At 34.1% G+C, this 25,667-nt stretch overlaps 1 non-coding gene across 1 annotated transcript; it reads right to left on the minus strand.

Annotated features, from left to right (window-relative positions):
• Positions 1-10,401: 10,401 nt before the first annotated feature.
• TRNAC-ACA (transfer RNA cysteine (anticodon ACA)) lies at positions 10,402-10,473 on the minus strand. The gene has a single exon. It is a non-coding gene; the product is annotated as a tRNA-Cys (tRNA).
• Between the last annotated feature and the right edge of the window lie 15,194 nt (positions 10,474-25,667).

Here is a 25,667-nt window from a genome sequence, read left to right on the forward strand (position 1 = left end):
GTCTTCAATCTCTGCCAGCATCAGGATCTTTTCCAGTGAATAAATTCTTTGCATCAGGTAGCCAAAGTATTGGAGATTCAGCTTCAACATCAGTCCTTCCAGTGAAAATTCAGGACTGATTTCCTTTAAGATGGACTAGTTTGATCTCCTTGCAGTCCAAGGGACTCTTGAGAGTCTTCTCCAACACCACAGTTCAGAGCATCAATTCTTTGTCGCTCAGCTTTCTTTATGGTCCAACTCTTATATCCATACATGACTAATGGAAAAACCATACAGTGGGTTTACCTATGCTGAATTTAGATAATATTAGATATTAGATGAATCATGTACTTATTTTGAGTTGCTGCTGGAATTAGTTAAGACTTTGGGGGTTTAGGCTGGAATGAGTATGTCTTACCTAGGAAAGAATGTAGATTTTGGATGGCCAGGGACAGAATGCTGAGTATGTCCCCCCAGTTCAAATGTGGATATTTTAATTCTAAAGGTGATAGTATTAAAAAGTGGGAGCCTTTTGGAAAGTGATTAGGTTACAAACGTGGAGCCCTTATGTATGATAATGCTTGTATAGAAAAGACCCTAAAATCTCCTTTGCCCTTTCACCATGTGAGGTTACAGTGAGCATAAGGCCATCAAAGAAGAATGTCTACTTTCCCCAGACACCAAAACAATAGACTCCAAAAATAAGTGCCTTAATCTTAGACTTCCCACCCTTCACAACTGTGAGAAATAAATTTCTGTGGTTTATAAGCTAGCCACTTTAGTATATTCTGTGTAGCAGTCTGAAGAAGACATACTACTCTGTAAATTTTTCAGAAGGTAAAAATTAACCAAGAACAAAAAAGTGAACTTTACATGATGTGTATAAAAGGTAAATTTTAAAAAGTGTAAGTGGTCAATATATAGTTGTTCACTGTAAAAGTCTGTTCAATCTGGTGTATGTTTTTTTAAATGTGTATCATTAAAAGTTTTCATGGAAATATGAACAAATAGAGAGAGAACAAGTGGAAAAGGAGAGGGGAAAGTGAGGAACAGGAAAGGAAGAAGGAGAAGAGAAGAGAGAAAATAGAATATTAGTCTAAGTGTGTCAGAGATATAAGATCTACACAATATTAAATGATTGATGCTGTCTTTGTACAACAATGTGCCTATTTTTCTTAAAGTATTTTTATTTTACTTAGAGTAATTATTTCTTTAGCTTATGGTGGGATTTGCTGCCCAGATACCCCTTAAAGTCCTCCAATATCTCTTTTGCTAATAAGAATTGCTTCTTGCAAGGTCAACTCTCTTTAACAGGATCTTCTCATTCAATAATTACTTGTTGCTGCTGCTGCTAAGTCGCTTCAGTCGTGTCCGACTCTGTGCGACCCCATGAGGATAGTTGCTAGAAAGTACACCAAACTGGGATAAGAAGACTAGATTTTTGTGCTATAATAATTGCTTAACATAGCACAAAAATCTAGTCTTCTTATCCCAGTTTGGTGTACTTTCTAACAACTATCCTCATTTCCAGGTGACCAGCTGAGATCTTTGTTAATACTCTAGCAAATTCCAGTTTGTTCGTTTGTTTTCCCCACTCCAGTCCTGCTCTGTCCTTTTTCTATTCCTTCTATAGGTGGTGACTACATGAGCATTCCTTAATAAACTTCCTACACACTAATCTAATTTTCATTTCAGATTCAACTTTCCTGGTAATTCAGTCAATTACATTTCCTCCCATGTAACACAGAAGAAAACTACTTCCTTAGTAGTGAATTGAATAATGAAACAGAGTTCCTCTAAAAACGGTGGAAATAAGACAATAGAGAACATATGAAAATTGAACAACCATCCTTTATTCTAAGTAACATAAGTACTCAAAGCCATCAGCTTAGTTCAATTCTTAAAAGTTCTCTTAGTTCTCAAACACTTATTTCCGTTATTGGATAAAAGGGAAAGATTTAATCAATTATTTTCAACTGCGCTTATGCCTTCATTATACTTTCCTTTGAAATAATTTGTATTAATGCAAAACAACAGAGAATCCATTTTTATTGACAGTATCCCTGGATTAATTTCCTGAGAACATACACATCTTTGAATAAAATCTGTATGCTAGCTAATACATAATACTGAAAACCTGTTTAAATTGCAGTTTTAACTGTTACCAGTGTATAAAGCTATTCAAGTTGAAAGAAAAAATCCAGATGAATGATTTAGCTTACATTAGCAACATTTGAAGCATTCAATGTTTCTGCTAAATAGAAAAGGAGATCTTCCTCTTAATAATTGGTTATTGGGTTATTGTGGTTGCAATATGAGTATTTACATGTGAAACCTTTTAATCTTGAAAAACTACTGTTTATATATTTGAGAGAAAATAAAATGTCTAATCTTTTAAAATATTCATGGTGAATTGAAACAAAACAAAAGAACGTATACATAAAAAGTTAATAGTTGGGATCATAAATTGAAGTGGGATGGGGAAAGAAGGAAGGGGACATAAATAAATTACTTGGGCAAAGAAGCAACAAATTCATAGAGGGAGGTGGTAACACATTGTCAGGAGACAGCCTGAGGCAAAAATAGGTGAAAATCACAAAGCAGACACATGATGCACAAAAAGGGAAACAAAATTGCAGACGAGTAGCAAAAGCAAAGGTTTAATAGTTATTCTGAGTGGGATACGTTGACAGCATGCCAAAAGAATTAGGATCTAATTTGTCTGGAGGCCCAAAGACTGTGGAAGAGGCAGAATCAGATAAATAGAGTCTATTAAAAAAAAAAAAAAAAGTCAAGGGAACAAACTGATTTTGAAGGGAATATTATGTTCCTGCCAAAATCCCTTGACTCAAAAAAGGAAAGACAGATGATCCCTCCTGTTACATGACAGTTGGGTCATAATGTTCAATTTATGCACAGATATAGATGACACTATTTTTCAGTCAACCCAAGAAGATATAGGAAGCTATCTAACCATCAAAGGAAGGCTTGACCCTTTAGTAAAGAGAAAGACTTAAAACAGTAATCAAGGACCATTTCTTCATACACATACAGATACACAATTAATGAAGCATCCTTATATATAGAATATAACTTATTGTACATGTGATTTATATAATATTTCTAAGTATTTGAATTAATGATGTGACTGCTTAAATTTTCAAGTGCAGTAAAAGCTCCTATTTGACCTCCTTTGAACTAATTCGTCTGGCGAATTGACATTTATTCACTCAATACAGTGGACTAATGTCCATGGTTCACCTATTCTCATATATCAGTATATTTCTGCTGCTACCTATTCATTTTATGCTTAGCAGTTTAAGTTGCATTCGTTCCACAATTTGTTCACCAGAGTAGTACCTCCTATCATAATCATACAGCATTGTATAATTATATTACGGTAAAAATATATTAGAGTTTCCCTGGTTGTTCAGCAGTAAAAAATCTGTCTGTCAATGCAAGAGATGCAGGTTCCAACCCTGTGTCAGGAAGAATCCCTGTAGAAGTAAATGGCAACCCACTCCAGCATTATTGCCTGAGAAATTTCATGGACAGAAGAGCTTGGTGAGATACAGACCATGGGGTCACAAGAGTGGAACCCAATTTAGTGACTAACAAAAACAACAACAAACATACATTAAGCTGATGGATAAAGTATGAGGCTGTAAAGAACAGTTTTGTAACTAAATATAACTGTCCAATAAATACTTCAGCACCCTTTGAGAATATTTACACTAGGATTCATGAGAATATTATTATTACTCTCAATTTTAATCTCAGAAATAAAGTAAAAATGTTAAGGAAGTTACCTGTATATAGTACAAAACCTATTTAGGTCTGCTTCTTGTTAAAGTTTGTGATTTGGGGAAAGTTACTTTACATCTCTGAGTCTCCAATCCTTGAATCTTTAATGAGAATGTATATTCCACATATGATTACAACATTATTTCCTTCCTCACATGCCCTTCTTAAAGTTGAATTTGATCCTCCAGCCTTGGAGAAGTGAGTTCAACATCCTCTCTTGAACCTCAGTGGATCTTTTTACATAGTAAATAGAGCTTGTTCTATGACAAACACTAAATTTTATTCAATGTCAGGATATATTCATCCAAAACTTAATATACTTTACTAAAACAGATTTACAGATATTTGATTTTCAGTTGACAAAAACATTTAAAAAAATAATCTCAAGGATTAGCATTACTCTGATAATAAAATTTGACAAAGGCTACAAGAAAATCCTTCACAGTCTGATCATGAGTAATGCTGGGTAATTCCAGGTTGGAAGCAGACTACATGTTATAATGACATAATGGGAAAAATTGATGGTCACTTAGTTATCAGATTTGCTATGAGATGACAACATACAAATTTAATTTTTTTGCTAATTATATAAAATATTGAAAATAGCTAATCTTAACCTTTTCTGTTTTATAAAAGTAAGTTATTAATAGGTTTTAAGAATCAAAGAGCATAATTAAATGTGTGAGAAATTATCTCATAAATTACATATTTGAACCTGTCAATCTGTGTTTTGGTGTATTTGAAATTGGGGCAAAAAATCTTTTTACCATCTTGTGTGTTAAAATTTGATATTTGGGGCTTCCCCAGTGGCTCAGCGGTAAAGAATCCATCTGCCAATTTATGAGACATGGCTTCAATCACTGATCTAGGAAGGTTCCCCATTCCTCAGAGCAACTAAACCCTGTGCACCACAACTATTGAACCTGTGACCAGAACTACTGAGCCTATATGCTGCAACTACTGAAGCCCACAAGCCCTAGAGCCTCTGCTCTGGAACAAGAGAAGCCAGCCAATGAAAAGCCCATGCACTGCAACTGGAGAGTAGCCCTCTGCTTGCTGCAACCAGGAAAAAGCCCTTGGGCAGCAACAAAGATCCAGCACAGCCATAAATATACAAAATTATAAAAACTTAATATTCAAATTACTGAAATAAATTTTTTAAACTAGAGTTTTACTTTTAAACCAAAGTTATAAAACCTTCTTATTCTATATAATGCTCCTCTATCTCTGAAATCACTTTAAGGGAATCACTGAAGTAAATATTTTATTAAGATTTTAAAGTTGATAACAAACACTCTCTTCAAACAACACAAGAGAAGATGCTACACATGGACATCACCAGATAGTCAACACCGAAATCAGATTGATTATATTCTTTGCAGCCAAAGATGGAGAAGCTGTACACAGTCAGTAAAGACCAGGAGCTGACTGTGGCTCAGATTATGAACTCCTTATTGCCAAATTCAGACTGAAATTGAAAAGTGGGGAAAACCACTAGACAATTCAAGTATGATCTAAATAAAATCCCTTATGATTATACAGTGGAAGTGAGAAATAGATTTAAGGGACAAGATCTGATAGAGTGCTCGATGAAATATGGACAGAGGTTCGTGACATTGTACAGGAGGTGGGATCAAGACTATTCCCATGGAAAAGAAATGCAAAAAAGCAAAATGGCTGTCTGAGGAGGCCTAACAAATAGCTGTGAAAAGAAGAGAGGTGAAAAGCAAAGGAGCAAAGGAAAGATTAAGCATCTGATGCAGAGTTCTAAGAATAGCAAGGAGAGATAAGAAAGCCTTCCTCAGCAATAAATGCAGAGAAATAGAGGAAAAAAACAGAATGGGAAAGACTAGAGATCTCTTCAAGAAAATGAGAGATACCAAGGGAACATTTCATGAAAAGATGGGCTCAATACAGGACAGAAATGGTATGGACCTAACAGAAGCAGAAGATATTAAGAAGAGGTGGCAAGAATACACAGAAGAACTGTACAAAAGAGAGCTTCATGACCCAGATAGTCACGATGGTGTGATCACTCACCTAGAGCCAGACATCCTGGAAGGTGAAGTCAAGTGGCCCTTAGAAAGCATCACTATGAACAAAGCTAGCGGAGGTGACTGAATTCCAGTTGAGCTATTTCAAATTCTGAAAGATGATGCTGTGAAAATGCTGCACTCAATATGCCAGCAAATTTGGAAAACTCAGAAGTTGCCACAGGACTGGAAAAGGTCAGTTTTCATTCCAATTCCAAAGAAAGGCAATGCCAAAGAATGCTCAAACTACCACACAATTGCACTCATCTCACATGCTAGTAAAGTAATGCTCAAAATTCTCCAAGCCAGGCTTCAGCAGTATGTGAACCGTGAACTTCCAGATGTTCAAGCTGGTTTTAGAAAAGGCAGAGGAACTAGAGATCAAATTGCTAACATCCACTGGATCATCGAAAAAACAAGAGAGTTCCAGAAAAACATCTATTTCTGCTTTTTTGGACTATGCCAAAGTCTTTGACTGTGTGGATCACAATAAACTGTGGAAAATTCTGAGAGAGATGGGAATACCAGACCACCTGACCTGCTTCTTGAGAAACCTATATGCAGGTCAGGAAGCATCAGTTAGAACTGGACATGGAACAACAGACAGGTTCCAAATAGGGAAAGGAGTACATCAAGGCTGTATATTGTCACCCTGCTTATTTAATTTATATGCTGTGGTGTTGGACTCCCAACACTTGAGAGTCCCTTGGACTGCAAGGAGATCCAACCAGTCCATTCTGAAGGAGATCAGCCCTGGGGTTTCTTTGGAAGGAATGATGCTAAAGCTGAAACTCCAGTACTTTGGCCACCTCATGCGAACAGTTGACTCATTGGAAAAGACTCTGATGCTGGGAGCGATTGGGGGCAGGAGGAGAAGGGGATGACCAGGGATGAGATGGCTGGATGGCATCACTGACCCAATGGACGTGAATCAGCGTGAACTCCAGGAGTTGGTGATGGACAGGGAGGCCTGGCGTGCTGCGATTCATGGGGTCGCAAAGAGTCGGACGCGACTGAGTGACAGAACTGAACTGAACTGAGAGTGCACCATGAGAAACGTTGGACTGGAAGAAGCACAAGCTGGAATCAAGATTGCCGGGAGAAATATCAATAACCTCAGATATGCAGATGACACCACCCTTATGGTAGAAAGTGAAGAGGAAATAAATAGCCCCGTGATTAAAGTGAAAGAGGAGAGTGAAAAAGTTGGCTTCAAGCTCAACATTCAGAAAACTAAGATCATGGCATCTGGTCCCATCACATGGGAAATAGATGGGGAAACATTGGAAACAGTGTGAGACTTAATTTTGGGGGGCTCCAAAATCATTGCAGATGGTGACTGCAGCCATGAAATAAAAAGACACTTACTCCTTGGAAGGAAAGTTATGACCAACCTAGATAGTATATTGAAAAGCAGAGACAATACTTTGCCAATAAAGGTCCGTCTAGTCAAGGCTATGGTTTTACCAGTGGTCATGTATGGATGTGAGAGTTGGACTGTGAGGAAAGCTGAGCACCGAAGAATTGCTGCTTTTGAACTGTGGTGTTGGAGAAGACTCTTGAGAGTCCCTTGGACTGCAAGGAGATCCAAACCAGTCCATTCTAAAGAAGATCAATCCTGCGTGTTCATTGGAAGGACTGATGTTGAAGCTGAAACTCCAATACTTTGGCAACCTTATCTGAAGAGTTGACTCATTGGAAAAGACCCTGATGCTTGGAGGGATTGGACGCAGGAGGTGAAGGGGACGACAGAGGATGAGATGGCTGGATGGCATCACCGACTCTTTGCACATGAGTTTGAGTGAACTCCGGGAGTTGGTGATGGACAGGGAGGCCTGGCATGCTGTGATTCATGGGGTTGCAAAGAGTCGGACATGACTGAACAATTGAACTGACTGAATATATGTAATATATTTAAATTTCTTCAAATTCTCCAGTCTACCAATCTAACAAAACCATCCCCAGTATTAAATATACACAGTTAATTTAATGGCAACATACTTTTAATATTCTTGCCTGGAGAACCCCATGAACCCCAGAGGAGCCTTGCAGGCTATAGTCTGGGGTTATGAAGTGTTGGACATATATTGAGTGACTGAACAACAGCAACATTTAATTTTATCAATGATCATACAAATATGTATAATCATAGATTATCTTTAAGTATTGAATAAATTTGGTTTCTGCTACCTCTCACAGATTATGAGTACATAACTTAAGCATTAAATACACTTTAAGTACTTGATCAGATTATTCCTTAAACCCAACACAGTAGTACTGATAGTTCATGTCTGAGTTACTCATTCATTTTTATCTTTAATTCTAAGGACCCAAATTTAAAGATTCCACTAACAGTATATTTTCTGGGATCATTTCTATTGTGTGTGAGTAAGGAAATGGAAATCAAATTTCAGAATATATTTGAGTTAATTTCTCTGTGGGTTTAAGTTTTTATTATTATTATTATTAAACACATTTATTCAAGATGGTAGACCTAGAAATATACTTTTTTAGCACAACTTTCATCTTTCTGTTATAGTAACATGCCAATAACGACTAATCTATTCCCTCTAAAAGGGAAGTTTTCCCAGCATTCATACCCTGGGTTCAAGTTTTGATATTACCTTCTGGCCTCCACACATAGATTGCTTTACCACTTCAATGGATTCAATTAATCAATTTTCCAGATGACTATTTTAAACTGTATGTATATCCTTCAACTCATACACTTAAAAGCTTTTAAAATATATACAATTTAAGGATTTATCAAGTTTCAGTCTGGTTTTATACCAATTTTTTTCTAAAGTAACTTCAATTACAATTATCTTTTTTTTTTTTTTTTTTTTTTTTGGCTGCATCACATGTGGCACATGCAGAAGGCAATAGCAACCCACTCCAGTACTCTTGCCTAGAAAATCCCATGGACGGAGGAGCCTGGTAGGCTGCAGTCCATGGCGTCGCTAAGAGTCGGACACGACTGAGCGACTTCATTTTCACTTTTCTTTTCATGCATTGGAGAAGGAAATGGCAAACCACTCCAGTATTCCTGCCTGGAGAATCCCAGGGACAGGGGAGCCTGGTGAGCTGCCATCTCTGAGGTCGCACAGAGTCGGACACTACTGAAGTGACTTAGCAGCAGCAACATGTGCCACACAGGATCTTTGTATCATCCTTAAAGTATTTAGAGAAAAGATGTTTCAACTTTTTGTAAGAATATGCAATATTATTACAGATATATACATGTAAAAACTTTATATATATATGTGCACATCTACAATACCGGAGACCCAAGTTCCATCCCTGGGTCGGGAAGATTCCCTGGAGAAGGAAGTGGCAATACACTCCAGTATTATTGCCTGGAAAATCTCATGTAGCCCTGGTAGGCTACAGTCCGTTTGGTCACAAAGAGTCGGACGCGACTGAGCAACTTCACTTTCACCACGTATAGGAATATATACATATACATTATTTTTATTTGTAACCATGTTTTACTTCATAGAGTTAAGAGAAATATGAAGAAAGAAAAGACAACAAGATTAATGAAGACCTACTGTGAACTACTGAGTTATCATTATGTGTATTATCTGTTGCAATATGCATTTTACAAACAAGGATATGAGCCTGAAGGATAAGTCACTTGTTCAAAGTCACACAGTCAGTACTTCATATATTTGAATTTATGTTTACAGACTCATATACTATGATTTTTTCATAATAATGATGTAATTTTTATGGGGCAAAAATAAGATGCATGAGGAGACCAGCCCTCAATAATGCCTAAAATATAATCTTTTATTATTTCTCTAATTCCCAAATAGTTCACTAGAAAAATGGAAAATTTTAAACATTCTTCTCCCCTATTTCAAAGAGGATGGGGGGGGGATTTATATTAAATGTAATCAAATGTGTTAAAAATATATTATGTATTTATATTTAAAAATTCTTACCAAAAATGAATTCCAAAATATTTTGATGTACATATATACACACATGTACAATATATGTGGGTATATGTATATATTCTTAAGTATTAGATGTCAGTTTTGATATTCACCCATTTCAGGGATTACTGAAGATATCAAAAGGACTCAATAATTCCAATGATCATAAAAGCCTTTCAAAAACAAATGAAAATCAGGAATAATTAAAGTGGAAATAAACTACTTTATGAATCTTTTTATATCCTTTATGTTTGTGATGGTACTAGAAACAAACCAGTAAATTGACTAGGTATCTGATTTTAAATTGAATTTTTTCCAGTGTTATGAGTCTTGGAAAACTTTCAAAATTTACAAATTAAATGAAATTTACTTAACATGCTATAATAATGCCTCATTAAATGTATTCCCACTTACCCTCTGGATCTCGGCAATGTCCTATTATAACATTTCACTCAGACATGAAAAAAAAGTTTGGCCAGTTATTTCATTCCTAAAATAGAACCAATCGAAAAGTGAAAGAAAGTGAAGTCACTCAGTCGTGTCTGACTCTTTGTGACCCCATGGACTGTAGCCTACCACTCTGTCCATTGGATTTTCCAGGCAAGAGTACTGGAGTGGGTTGCCATTTCCTTCTCCAGAGGATCTTCCCAACCCAGGGATCGAACCTGGGTCTCCTGCATTGTAGGCAGACACTTTACCATCTGAGCCACTAGGGAAGTCCATTGAAGTAATTACAAATTCATATTAGCTACATAAAGCCAGTGAGTATGCACAATATTTTCCTCTATAAGCAACAAAATTATTTGGTCTTTCTTACATCATTCTTCTATAATGTTCCTTTAAAAAGCAATTAAAAGGACTGATGAGCATATATTAGCAATTCCTCAATAAAACGGACTTTTGAAAATTTCTTGATAAACACATAATTGATTTTTTTTCTTGGGTAATAAGATTGTATTACAGAAAATATTTATAAATATTTATATTTAACTCAAATATTCAATTGTTTGAACACTCAAATATTTGAGTGAGAGAATGTTAGTTGCTAAGTCATGTCTAACTCTTTTGCAACCCATAGACTATAGCCTGCCAGACTCCTCTGTCCACGGAATTCTCCATGCACGAATACTAGAAGGGGTTGCCATTTGCTTCTTGAGGCTCTTCCTGACCCAGGGATGGAATTTGGGTCTCCTGCATTGCAGGCAGATTCTTAACCTTCTGAGCCACCAGGGAGGCCCTAGAGAATTTAATATTTTCTTTTGAATATTCAACAATATGTATTTCATATATTTGGGGGTTAAAGAAATATGAAAAATATTTGACATTTAGAGTGTACTGCAGCATGAATGTCATCACCATGGAAAATATAACTCGTTCAGAATTCATGTGTGAGAAATGTATTGCTTTGAACATGATATTCCCTTTGAGGTAAAAACATCTTTTAACAAGTGAAATACTTAAAGCAAATAACCTAAAATATCTCATCTTAAAAAAGGTGTTTTGTATCCTTGGAAGTTAAATTAACTAGGTTGAAACTGATAAATAAGAGTTAATATTGTGTTTGTTTACAATGTTTTATACTGTAATGAACATACAATTGCAAAAAAACAAAAAATATTATAGAAAATTGTGAATCTTTTACTTACAGGTGTTTGTTTGTTTGTTTTCCCCACATAAAATCACCAGTAGTATCATACTATGTGCAATATTCTATGTTTCTTTCTTATTTCGTGACATAATGGTTCAAATTCTTAATTTACAATATCTAAAAATTACCAAATAATTCATAATTGGAAAATTAACCTAAGAGATGTGTCTAAGTATTCCTGAATTATGCTTGTATTACTACCTTGTATTTAAGTAAAATTAGTTAAATTTTAAAAATCTATTCTTGATAGATACCAATGATAAACAGGTGAAAGCCACTAAATAGCAGAATGATATGACTTCATTTGAAATTTAAAAAAATTACCAGGTGTGCAATGAGAAAAACACATTGCTATTGAGAATCTCTATGGTAGGACGTCCTACAAGGTTAGGCAAGACCATAAAATTGTGAGCTGAGTGAAATGGCAGCTGAAGTGATAGATATAAGTGAACAGATTTGAACTATATTTAGGAAATAGAAGAATTCTGATGGATTATTTAAGATAATTTAGGGAAGTGGCAACCCACTCCAGTATTCTTGCCTGTAGAATCCCCACGGACAGAGGAGCCTTGGTGGGGTACAGTCCAGGGTCACAAAAGAGTTGGACATGACTGAAGCAACTTAGAACACACATGCACACACACAGGGAAGTAAAAGATATGGTCAAAAATGAGAAAGGTTTGATGGGCAACTGAATAGACAGCAAACTAAAAACACACACAAATAAATTGATTTGTTGGGAATAGGAAAATGCAGGGTGACATTTTTTAAGAACTGTCCAAATGGAGACTTCCAATATACTGTTAAATATATGACTATGAATAAAAAGAATATGCTATAACAGGAGTCAAGGTATCAGAGCGTGAAGCACTGGTTGAGAATATTTCAAATGTTGCTAATGAGAAACTTAGAAAATGACTGAAAAAGTCCACAGTTGACATTTTTTATTTTGTATATATAATTTGTTATTTTGGTGATAAAGTTCTCAGAATACATTGAGCTGTGCAGTAAGTCAAGGAGACATGAAGTATAAATATTGTTGTTGCTGTTGCTGTTTAGTCAGTAAGTCCTATTTGACTCTTTGCAACCCATGGACTGTAGCTCATCAGGCTCCTCTATCCTTGGGATTTCCCAGGCAAGAATACTGAGTGGGGTACCATTTTCTTCTCCAGAGGATCTTCCCAACCAGGGATTGAACCTGTATCGTCTGCATTGGAAGGTGGGCAGATTCTTTCCCACTGAATCACTAGCAAAGGCCAAGGAGTATAAATAACTCTTAATAATTATGACTGTGAGTGAAGAGATATTCAGCTTAAGAGAACATAGGGTAGAATTTGTTTTGTTGTTTGTTGATTTATTGGTGGCTTGATATATCTCTTTAATTGTTAAAGGGACGGCATCTCTAAAGAGAAAGAATTGACTATATATGAGAAACTTTTGTGTCAGAGAAGGAAAAAAAAAATAGATCCAAAACACAAATAGAAAGATTATTTCTGACATAGGAAGTAATATTTCTATTACAACTGGAAAAAGAATGGAAGGGTTATAATGACACAGACGTATTTCACTATTATAATAGTGGGAAATTGAATTCAGTCTCTTGTGATTGCTTTACTTAATAAGAGAGGATATACTATTTGACAGTAAGGCAGAAGGGATGAGGGTTTTCTGCTGATTTTATACAGTTTAGAAGATAGACATGTGATCTTTATAATGTCCGATATATTTTTGGCTTTATCTATATATTACCCTATATGTCTTCTAACAAGTACAGAATATTTTTATTTCTATCACTTTATAATAGAGCTTAGAAACCATGTACATGCTTAAACAGCCCATTTTTTCATAGGTGCTAAGGAACATTGGACATATTCTGAAAAAATAGCACATTAATTTAAAAGCTTACTATAATATAGAGGTATAAATCATAATTCAATTACAAATAATTGAATATATATAACAAATACCAGCTACTTAAGAAAACATTGCCTTATCTTCCAATTAATGTAAATGTTTGCTTTTTTTTTTACTTCTACAAGTTAATCTGTAAATATCTTCATCCAATTTGAAACTTATCACAGACTGTTATAATAACATCTACAAGAATCTTTAAAAGTCAGAGAAACATAATTTATGGCAGTACAATAAACAAAAAGTTAAGATGCAGTCTGAAGGTGGCTGTTATACAGTTTGTAAAACTGTCAAAATTACATGACAGAGAGAAGAAAAAATCCTTCTGCCCAAGTTGTCATCTGTGGACCACTATACCAGGTACAAGTATTTAGACACTTTCAATGAGTTATCATGGGATCATATCCCAAAGCCTAGTGTTCGAGAATTCAAGCAGCATTACCTGATATGCTAATGAGCAAAATCTCAGGAAGAAAATTTCGTCTGTCAGCTCCTTGATTTTGAGTAGTGTGACCTAAACTCATATTTGCCAAAGTCTCTGCAATGCCAGGAGGCAGTTTGGGGGGACTTGCTGTCATAGATACAATTATAATTAATTTGATTTAGCCTCATTAAGTCTTCTAAGTCTTTGCCACATTTACCTATATTAGAACAAACTAGTTCAGATATTTTGTCTTCATGTGGGTGAATGTATACATATATGCAGAATTATATATATGAATGATATATACATGTGTGTATATATATTATATATATATATATTCCTTCAAGTATTTTCAGCTTTAATCTTTGCCAAAGTTATAAGCTTATAAACTAAGATAATTTTACAGCAAGAAAAGAATAAAATTGTTCTGTATAATTTGGTTCATTTTAGAGATTTGATATTCAATTTCCAGTTTGCCAGAAGTCCTTAGCTACTTTACAGAAAATAAATAAATGATGCCTTACTCAAACCTGTTGAGTACTACCTGTAGGCATTATAAATGCTGTTCATATTCTTATCATATCAGTAATGCTAATATTCTACTACTGTTCTTGGATACAAGATATAATACTTATATATAATGGAAACAATAAAACATATGCTATAATATTAATATATATAGGAATCATATATATCTATGATTTCTACTTCATAGAAACCTTAAAACATATAATATAATTTAGTATTAAAAAAGTTTAACCTTTACCCTCAAGTAAATAGAGATTTACCTATTTAAATCTTTCAAGGCTTGCTAATTGATGAAGTTCTACTGCTTTTCTGTTATTAAAACAAACACCAGTATAAATGCAAATATACATTTGTTTGTAAAATTAAATGCTTGGTATGGAAACTGTATTTATTCTATCATCCTCTTATTTTTCTTTTCTTACAAAAACTCCCCACCTTCTACTTTTAAGTTTTAGTTGTGCATATGACTTCCCAGCTAAATATCGTATTTCCCAGTCTCTCTTGCAGCTACATCTGGCCATATGATTAAATTCTTGTTAGTGAAATGTGGGGGCTTCCCTTGTGGCTCAGCTGGTGAAATGTGACTTTGCAGTCGTTATTTAGTCACTAGGTCATAAAACGTGATTCGAAGTTACATAAGTAACATTCAGGTCATTTGCCCCAGACCCTTACTCTCTTTCCTCCTTCCTGGGGCCTGGAATAAGTATGTGGTAATGACAAAAGTCTTAACTGTGTAGACAAGGGCAGCACTATGAAGCAAGGTGAGGCCACAAGATTGAAAGTCTGAAGCCCTTAATGAGCTTTTGAAGCTATAGCTCCTTCTGTTGTGAATGGTTATGTGAGAAGCAGAAACAGCTCTGACCTATTTAAAAATGTATGTTTTAAGGTTCTTTATTAAAACAGCTTAAGCTGCATTCTAAATAACATATTTGGTTTCAAGGGGAATATGGAGATAGTAGGTTACCTCAAATAATTTTGGAAGTTCTCTCGGAAATCTGAAGAAACAAATGAGGCAGAGTGTTTCATGGTGATAGTTTTACTACATTTCATATTTTACATAATGTCTAAGACCCTTTATATATCTAAGGAACCATATCTGAAAAGTATATACTTATCATATTGCTTTAATTTATATCTTTTGCAAAGTTCATTCTTCTTTGAGGTGAAGGGAATGTAAGTTTTTATATAAGCTTGGCATAAATGTAACTTTTTCCCTAAAATTAAAAATAATTTCTATTATAGTACTAACATATTTCTAGTATCTAAAAGCTATTTCTATTAAAATATAGATATAGGTATATAGATAAGAAGTGGAGAAAGAAATGGCTACCCACTCCAGTATTCTTGCCTGGAGAATCCCATGGACAGAGGAGCCTGGCAGGCTGGCTGAAGCCCATGGGTTCACAAATAGTTGGACAAGACTGAGTGACCAAGTCATCATCATAGATAAGAAGTAAATGATGATTAAAGTGGAATAATAAAAATGCTCAATTAATACAAGAGAAGGTAGAAAAAGTGGAAAAATGAAACCCAAGCAACTAAAACTATACTTAATGGTGAGAAAATAGATACTTTTCCTGAAAGATGAAGGAGAAAGCAAAAATATCCTTTTCACCTCTAATATTTTAATACTGGAAATCTTAGCTAATGAAATAAGATAAGAAAAGGAAATAAAAGTAACAGACTGAGAAAGAAGAAACTAAACAGACTTCATTGGCATATAGAAGACGGTTTCACTAAAAAATTACAATAAATAGTCAAAAAGGAAATTCTAGAGCTAATAAGAGATTACAGCAAGGTTACAGGATACAGGTTAATATACTTTGAAATAAAAAACAAAGTACCATTTATGTCAGAACCAAACTAAAGGAAATACTCAGGTATAAATCTAACAAAGTATGTAAAATGACAACCATAAAACTCCAATAAAATTAAAGATTATCTAAATGAATTAAAATATATCACATATTAATGGATACTATTATGCATCAGTTTTTTCCTAACTGACATAGATTTGATGGAATCCCAATGAATATCTCAGTAGATGTCAACAAAATGACATAAAATTTATTTTTTAATTGAAGTATAGTTGATTTACAATGTTGCATAATTTTAAATTACAGTAAAGTGATTTCAGCTTTATATATGTTCAATTATATATAATTTTAAATATATACATATATTTGTAACATGTTCTTTTTCAGATCATTTTCTGTTACAAGTTATTACAAGATATTGAATACAATTCCCTGTGCTAGAGAGTAAATTCTTATTGTTTATCTATGGTCATTTGATTATAAAGTTTTTACAGAAAATAAAAAGAGCCAGAATTGGCAACAAAATGCTAAAGAATAAAATGTCAACAGACTGACACTACTCCAATTCACAACTTACTATAAAACTACAAAATCAGAATGATATGGAATTAATCAAAGAATAGACAAATAAGCAAAAGTTGTCTGATATTAATAAAAGAAAAAACAAAAAATAATGGACTAGAATAGAAATACCAACACAGTATTTAATATATTCAAATTACATTTGACAAAGAGCAAAAGTAATTCAATGAACAGAATATAACTTTTCAGTAAATGATACTGGAACGACTAAAAACCTAATTCATTAAAAAAAAAAAATCTAGACACAGACCTTATATCTTTTGCAAAAAAGTTATCTCCCTAGGGACCTCAGATATAAATGTATACAAAAGTATAAAAGTTTTGAAAGGTAAGTTAGAAGTGTATCTAGGTGACTTTGGATGTCACAATGACGCATTTGATAAAAGATCCAAAGCACTATCCATGAAAGAAATAATTGATGTGTTAGACTTCTCTAAAATTAAAATTTTCTACTCTATCTAAAAATTGTTCAGAAAATAAAAGTTAAGCAACAGACAAAGGAAAATTTTTTGAAAAACACATATTTGTTAAAGGACTAGTATCCAAAAGATATGAAGAACTCTTAAAACTCAATATACGGACATAAACAACCTAGTTAAAACTTGGGCACAAGATCTGAACACCTCAACAAAGAAGACATGAAGATGGTGAATATGCATATAAAACAGTGTTCAATATCACATTATGCTATTGTAAATTAAAACAAGAAGATATCACTACATTCTGTTGAATGACTAAAGTCCAAAATACTGAAAAATCAAATGCTGGCAAGGATATAGAACAAAAAGAACTTTCATTTATTGTTGGTGGCAATGTAAAATAGAACAATTTTGGGGGACAGTTTGATAGCTTCTTCTAAAGGAAATCATAGACTGACTATATGTTTCATCAACAGAGATACGAGACATTAACTCACTTGAGTTAAAATATATATATATATATATATATATATATATATATTTTTTTTTTTTTTTTTGATTAATCACTAAGTCATGCTCCACTCTTTGCAACACCATGGACTGCAGCATGCCAGGACCCTGTCCTCCACAATCTCTCAGAGTTTGTTCAAATTCATATCCATTGTGTCGGTGACGCTAATCAAAACATCTCATCCTCTGCCTCCTCCTTCTCATTTTGCCTTCAATCTTTCCCAGCATCAGGGTCTTTTTCAATGAGTTGGTTCTTTGCATCGAGTGGCCAAAATATTGGAGCTTCAGTTACAGCAACAGTACTTCCAATGAATATTCAGGGTTGATTTCCTTTAGGATGGACCATTTTGATCTCCTTGCTGTTCAAGGGACTCTCAAGAGTCTTCTCCAGCACCAGCACCACAATTGGGAAGCATCAGTTCTTCCACACTCAACTTTCTTTATGGTCAAACTCTCACATCCAAACATGACAACTGGAAAAACCATAGCATTGACTATATGGACATTTGTTGGCAGAATGAGGTCTTTGTTATTTATTTATTTATTTTTAATATGGTGTCTAGGTTTGTCATAGTTTTCCTTGCAAGGACTTCCCTGGTGGCTCAGACGGTAAAGCATCTGCCTTCAATGCAGGAGACCTGGGTTCGATCCTTGGGCTGGGAAGATCCCCTGGAGAAGGAAATGGCAATCCACTCCAGTACTCTTGCCTGGAAAATCCCATGGACAGAGCAGCCTGGTAGGCTACAGTCCATGGAGTCACAAACAGTCAGACATGACTGAGCAACTTTCCTTTCCTTTTCTTTTCCTTTCCTTGCAAGGAGCAGGCATCTTTAATTTCATGGCTGCAGTCACCGGCTGCAGTCACCATCTGCAGTGATTTTGAAGCCCAAGTGAAGAAAATCTGTCCTTGTTGCCACTTTTTCCCCTCCTGTTTGCTATGAAGTGATACCACTGGATGAATCATCTTAGTTTTCTGAATATTGAGTTTCAAGTCAGCATTTTCACTCTCCTCTTTCACACTCATCAAGAGGCTCTTTAGTTCCTCTTCACTTTCTACCACTAAAGTGGTATCATCTGCATATCTGAGGTTGTTGATATTTCTCCCAGCAATCTTGATTACAGCTTGTGATTTATCCAGCCCAGGATTTTGCATGATGTACCCTTTATGGAAGTTGAAGAAGCAGGATGACAATGTGCTGCCTTGTTGGACCTCTTTCTCAATTTTGAACCAGCCAGTTGTTCCATGTCCAGTTGTAATTGTTGTTTCTTGACTTGCATACAGGTATTTTAGGAGACAGATAAGGTGGTCTGGTATTCCCACCTCTTTAAGAATTTTCTACAATTTGCTGTGATTCACATGGTCAAAAACTTTAGTCAATGAAGCAGATGTTTTTCCAGAATTCCCTTGCGTACTCCCTGATCCAACAAATTTGATGTCTGATTCCTCTGCCTCTTTGAAATTCAGCTTGTACACCTGGAAGTTCTTGGTTCACATAGTGCTGAAGCCTAGCTTATAGAATTTGGAATATAACCTTGCTATCATCTGAGATGAGCACAATTATATGGTAATTTGAACATTCTTTGCCATTGCAAAGCATTCTTTGAGAGTGCAAAGAAAACTGACCTTTTCCAGTCCTGTGGCCCCTGTGGAGTTTTCCAAATTTGCTGACTACAGCACTTTAACAGCATCATTCAGCCAGAATTCCATCACCTCCACTAAAAATTGCTTGTAGTGATGTTTCCTAAGGCCTATTTGACTTCACACTTCAGGAAGTCTGGCTCTAGGTGAGTGACTACATTACTGTGATTATCTAGGGGTATTAAGCGGAGAAGGCGATGGCACCCCACTCCAGTACTCTTGCCTGGAAAATCCCATGGATGGAGGAGCCTTGTAGGCTGCAGTCCACGGGGTCGCAAGGAGTCGGACAGGACTGAGCAACTTCACTTTCACTTTCTCCTTTCATGCATTGGAGAAGGAAATGGCAACCCACTCCAGTGTTCTTGCCTGGAGAATCCCAGGGACAGGGGAGCCTGGTGGGCTGCCATCTATGAGGTCACACAGAGTCAGACACGACTGAAGCAACTTAGCAGAAGCAGGGGTATTAAGACCTTTTTTGTATAGTTCTTCTGTGCATTCTTGATGCCTCTTTTTACTCTCTTCTCCTTCTGTTAGGTTCTTACCATTCCTGTCCCTTATCATGAGTATCCTTGCATGAAACGCTCCCTTGATATGTCTAATTTCCTTGAAATGATCTCTAGTCTTTCCCATTCTATTGATTTTTTCTATTTCTCTGTATTGTTCATTTAAGTAGACTTTCTTTTCTCTCCTTGCTATTCTCTGGAACTCTACATTCAATTGGTTTTATCTTTCCCTTACTCCTTTGCCTTTCACTTCTCTTCTTTTCTCATCTATGTGTAAAACCTCCTCAGTCAACCACTTTGTCTTTCCACATTTTTCTTTGGGATGGTTTTGGTCACTCCCTCTTGTAGAATGTTATGGACTTCTGTCCATAATTCTTCCAGTACTCTGTCTACCAGATCCAGTCCCTTGAATCTGTTTGTCACCTCCATTGTATAATCATAAGGGATTTGATTTAGGTCATATCTGAAAGGCCTAGTGTTTTTCCCTATTTTCTTCAATTTAAGCCTGACTTTTGCAATAAAGAACTCATAATCTGAACCACACAATCAGCTTCAGGTCATGTTTAAAAAATTTCTCCATAAAAAACCTGAACACAAATGTTTATAGAAGCTTTAGTCATAATTTCCAATAAGTGGAACCAAGAAGTTTTCAAAAGGTGAATGAAGAAACAAACTATGGTACATCGTCAATAGAGTGGTTTTCAGCAGTATAAAAAATACAGCTAACAAGCTATGCAAATACATGGAAGAACCTAAGTGCTTATTGCTAATTTAAAGTAGCCAGTCTGAAAAATGGTTTGTATTGTATGATTACAACAATATGCCATTCTGGAAAGGCAAAACTACAGAATTAGTAAAAAGGTCAGTGGTTTCCAAGGATTTAAGGGGAGTTGAGAGGGGGTGAACAAGTGACACAGAGGATTTTAGGGTGATGAAACTATTCCATATGATATTTTAATGGTGGAAACAATGATTCATTTGAAAAGCCCATATAACTGTACAAAATGAAGAGTAAACCCTAAGGTAAACCATGTGCTTAAATTAATAATAATATATCAATGTTGGTTTACTGTTTTTAACAAATGTTGCACACTAATGCAAGACAGTAATAATTCAGAGAATTTTGTGTAGTTGGTGCAGAGAGAGTATCTGGGAAACTACTATCTGTGCAATTTTTCTGTAAAAATATTAATATATAAAAAGTAAAGTCAATTAAAATATAAGCTGATTTGTGAAATATTAAAAATGTTTTTTCCTTCAGGTATTTGATAATTTTAGTGTTTATATGTACCTTTAAACAATGATAAAATATTAATGTTTTTACTTCAGAAATTGAATAACTTTTACTTCTCATCCACATATTGTGTGATAAAATATTTCTGTGTTTAATTAATTTTCCTCTCCTGTCATATTAATAAAAGAAAATATTAGGCAGAGAAACAGTCATTTCTGAGGCTTTACAAATATATATAAAGAGGCACATTTAAGTGAGCTAAAACAAGGAATTTGCTTCAAAATGAAATAACTACAGGATGAGAGCTTGAGGCAAAATATATAAGTCAAATGAAAATTGAAATGTTGGATGTTACCTTGTCTTTAACCCAAGGGAATCTGCAGGAAAATATTGGTGAATTTTGAGAATATTAGGTGCTTATAATTTTTATAATAAGACATTCAAATATAAAAGCTCTCTCTGAGATGTCCTTATTCTTTCCTATAGATAATGACTCTCTCTGCACAATTATTGCCATCATCTCTTGCCTCCCCTTAGACCATGTTCTGTTGTTATCTCTCTTTCTTTACTATTTTCAGTGTCACACTTCATATTCCCTTTATTATTTCTTGCCTAAAATATTTTAGGGTCTGCTGTATTCTAAGTCCTTGTTATATATCAGGGGTTGACGGATGAAATTTTATCGCTCTTTTTTTTTTTTTTTAAATTATTGCTTCCAATGCAGATAGTTTGGTGAAGTGAAATGGGAGAAGAGAGTCCAAAATAGTCAGGTTGAATCACATATACAAACGGAATGCCAAGAACCTCTGCCTGCAAGAGACATAAAAACTCATTTCCAGTGAGTGCCAGCTTGAGAAATAAAAAATTAGGCCACATTGGTTGCCAGTGAAATCGACTCCTGGGATTTGAGCTGAAAACCCTGCATAAAGACAGGGTTTGTGTAGTTGCCTTTTTAACCTTTCCTTAGCACTGAACTTTACACTTAGATGAAGATTTAGATTTCTAACTTCTACATGGACATTTCTAGATAGATAAAACCCTATCATCTAAAAACTGAATCTGTCCTACTCTCCATGAACCTTTACTTCTTCCCTTTCTTATCTCTAAAGTCAAATATCATTCCTTCAACATCTTTGCTAGAAAGCCAAGATTTATTTATGATTTTTTTCATTTTCCTGCCTTTATGTATAAATTATATATTAGAGCAATAAAGCTATTATATTCTCTACTCAAAATGTTCTTTATAAAATTATTGGCAAGGAAATTCAGGGGCAATGACTCTTACTCATTAAAAATTATCATGTTTTCTTTAATATTTAGTTGCAAGTTTTATTTGAGCAGGAACTATGCAGATTTTGCTTGCTATTGAATGCTTAGAACCAAATACAATGCCTGGCATATAGTTGGCATGTAACTCTTTCTGGAATGAATTATAAGCTAATTAATTGTCAATCAAGACCAAGAAAAATTCTCTATCCCCAACCAAAATCCGTATAACTAATCTGGATGGCAGATATAAAATCCCATTTTAAAAATTCATAACATTACATAATTATCATTATTACCAATGTCTGAAAATGACATACAAATTTCCTACTGAGAAAAAATTAAATTTTTCTGAGGATAGGGATCTGTTATAAATGGTCTTTAGCACAAAGTTTAAATAACATTAAGATACTGAAATATAGATCTGAGGTCTACTTTGGGAAGGGGAATAGGCAGGAATACTTATCTGTCCTGCATAGAATGACGATGAAATAGTGGGCTAGAGGCTGGCCCACAGGGAGAGGTCAGAAAGAGGCAGTGAATGGAGATTAAGAACATGTCTTTTGGAAGAAAGCCAGACTTTAAGGAGGTATGTCTTATGAGAAAGTTTCCATGATATGGGATAACCAATTTGAAGAATTAGTTTATTAGGCTACATTCTACTCGCACAGATTAACCTTGTCTTAGCTATATTTTAGGTAACTGAAGGAACTACCAAGAACTTCAAACCTACATCACCATTATGTTATAAATTTTCTATATCCCATATAATTTAAATGATTAAAAATTAAATAAATTACACATATGTATATTCAAATATGCATAAATTAAATGAAAAGCATGCCACATTGATTTAGTTACAAAGATTAAAAATAATAAAAAAAGAAAAGTTATCTGAAGAAAACAGAAATTATATATGTATTAAAAATTAAATTTTATTAAAATCTTAAAATTAAAATTCACTAACATTTTTTAAAATTTCAGGCAAGACTAATTGTGCTTAAAGATACTCTCAATGAATTGTTCACATTAAATATAGATAATAGTATATAATAGATATATGAATGACACAATAAATTAAACAATTTAATTTCAGTTTTCAGACATACTCTGACTTACCTTAATATAGCTCAAATTACAAAATACCTTACTGTTTATTATGAACTATACTTACTATAATCATGTAAATTTTTGATTAAGTATTGTGAATTTATGAATATATTTATTAAAAATTCAGGTGATACCTGGTTAATATTATAATTTTACTGAAACCCAAACAAATTCAGCTTACATTTTAAATACTGCTATTTAAATTTTAAGTGTTCTTTTAGAAAAAAATCCCACCTATGAAAGTTTCAAAATGCTATGAAAATTTTAGTATAGAAAATTGTTACTTTTATGAACTAAAGGAAATTAAAGTGTTTTAAAAAGTGTTTTTAAAGTGTCTCCAAAGTGTCTTAAAATCAATTATAGCATTATTCATCTCTCATTACCTGTACATAATGCTAGCTTCATAAATGTGTACTGCTAAATACACAGAATAAATGTAAAGAATATTAAGTAAAGTAATAGGAAAAAGTAGAATAAAAACATAGAGAAACTCTAAAACTGAAGGAACTAATTAAAAGTTGTGGGAGACAGAACAAAATGAAACAAAGACAAGAAAGTGAGGGTTATATATAGCTTTACAATTGGCCACTTACCGCCTCTGCAGCATGCGTAATGATTAATTCTGATTGAAGAACAAAGACTACTGGTTTGATGTGCTTAGCTAGCTGAATTCCTGAGAGAAAAAAGAACTGACAACTAAAAAGAGACTAATGATTTTAATTTTGAATAATTTGAATTATTGCTAAATTTTAAAGGGGTAAAAATATTAAAAGTACACATTTCTTCTTTGTTTTCATACTGACTCTAGAAAACACAGTGTTTTATTGTCATTAGTTCTCTGTAGCTATGATATTTACTGATTTCTCAAAATAATCTTATTACAGTTAGCCTAAATCCATTAATTGGTCTTGAACATAGACATGTATGCTGGCCACTGTAAAAGACTAACACTTTTTCACAAGTATAGATAGAGATCTTTTTTCCTTACATTTTGAAGGATCCAAAATTATAATACAACTTGTAATAAATATTCAATGAAACTTCATACCTACTAGGTAGTCAAGTATATTGTAATTTCATTGCATTGTCATTATCTGTACATGTGCAAACTTGGCAGTTTTAAATGGTCCAAACACCTAATCACCAACTTTGTTGAATTATTTTTATTGGAAGCATCAATTTATTGAATTATTTTTATTGGAAGCAGTTTTACTTAAGATAGTCTTCCTCTTTTAACTTAAAATATATTCAAATATATTATGGTGAAATTCAATACAGGACACAAAATGTCTTGACACATACTAGACAATATAAATAAAGACAATTAGATAAACTCTAATTCAAAAGAACTAGAAGAGACAGACAAAATATTATTTAGGCTTATTTTGTTTGCAAGTGATAGAAATCATTATTAAAATAGGATCACTAGCTATCTCACAGAGTTAAGCTTGGGAAAATAAGGCATACAGCTTGATCTGATATGTGAACACTTGAGAACATCCATTTCTTTGTCTCATTTCTGCTTTCCTGTGCAACTGATTCTGTTCTCTGTTTTCATGACTATTTCCTTCATCTCTTAGTCTTCTCTGAGAAAAATATGCACATCTTTTTTTTTTTTTTTTTCTTAACCAAGAGAAATAAGAAGTTTCAAAACATGATTTACAGCTTAAAATCCTTAGGGATCTCTTTCACCCATCTTAAGTGAAAGTGTCCAACTTTAGATCAATCAACCATGACAAAGGCAAGAGGGCTGTGATTAACTTTGTTGAAATAAAGTACCTTCCTAAGATTAATCAACTACGGTGGCAGTAGACTGACATTCTAAATATGATAATTAGGTAAAATTCACTGTTGGAGGGGGCAGTTATGACAAGTGCTAGCAGTAAGTCCCATAAGTTTAAATACATCCTATATAGACCATGTGCCTTAAAATTATACTGTCAGTCTTAAAAATATTGATCATGACAAATCTTAAGATTATTGTGACTGTTATTATGGTTTATAGAAAGCTACATGACACCAAACAACCAAAATAATTCCTAAGAGTTTAAAAAGACAGAAAATTTTTCAGATAGTGAAAGAATAGGTGCAAAGTTGTACTGAGGTACTAAGGAAACAATAGGATTTAATTTTGTGGCTTAATAAATATTTACTTCCAGAACAAGAAAGCAGAGATAGGATATAATACAATCTAACTGCAGAAACGACTTCAAGGCTATAAAGAAAAATTTGTGAATATAAAGCTGGGCTACACTAAATGGGAATATAGATTTTGTAAGAAACAGAAGTGTAGATTCATGCATAAGAATATGCAATTAG

The sequence above is a fragment of the Capricornis sumatraensis genome, chromosome 17 (assembly GCF_032405125.1).
Source record: "Capricornis sumatraensis isolate serow.1 chromosome 17, serow.2, whole genome shotgun sequence".
NCBI lineage: Eukaryota > Metazoa > Chordata > Mammalia > Artiodactyla > Bovidae > Capricornis > Capricornis sumatraensis.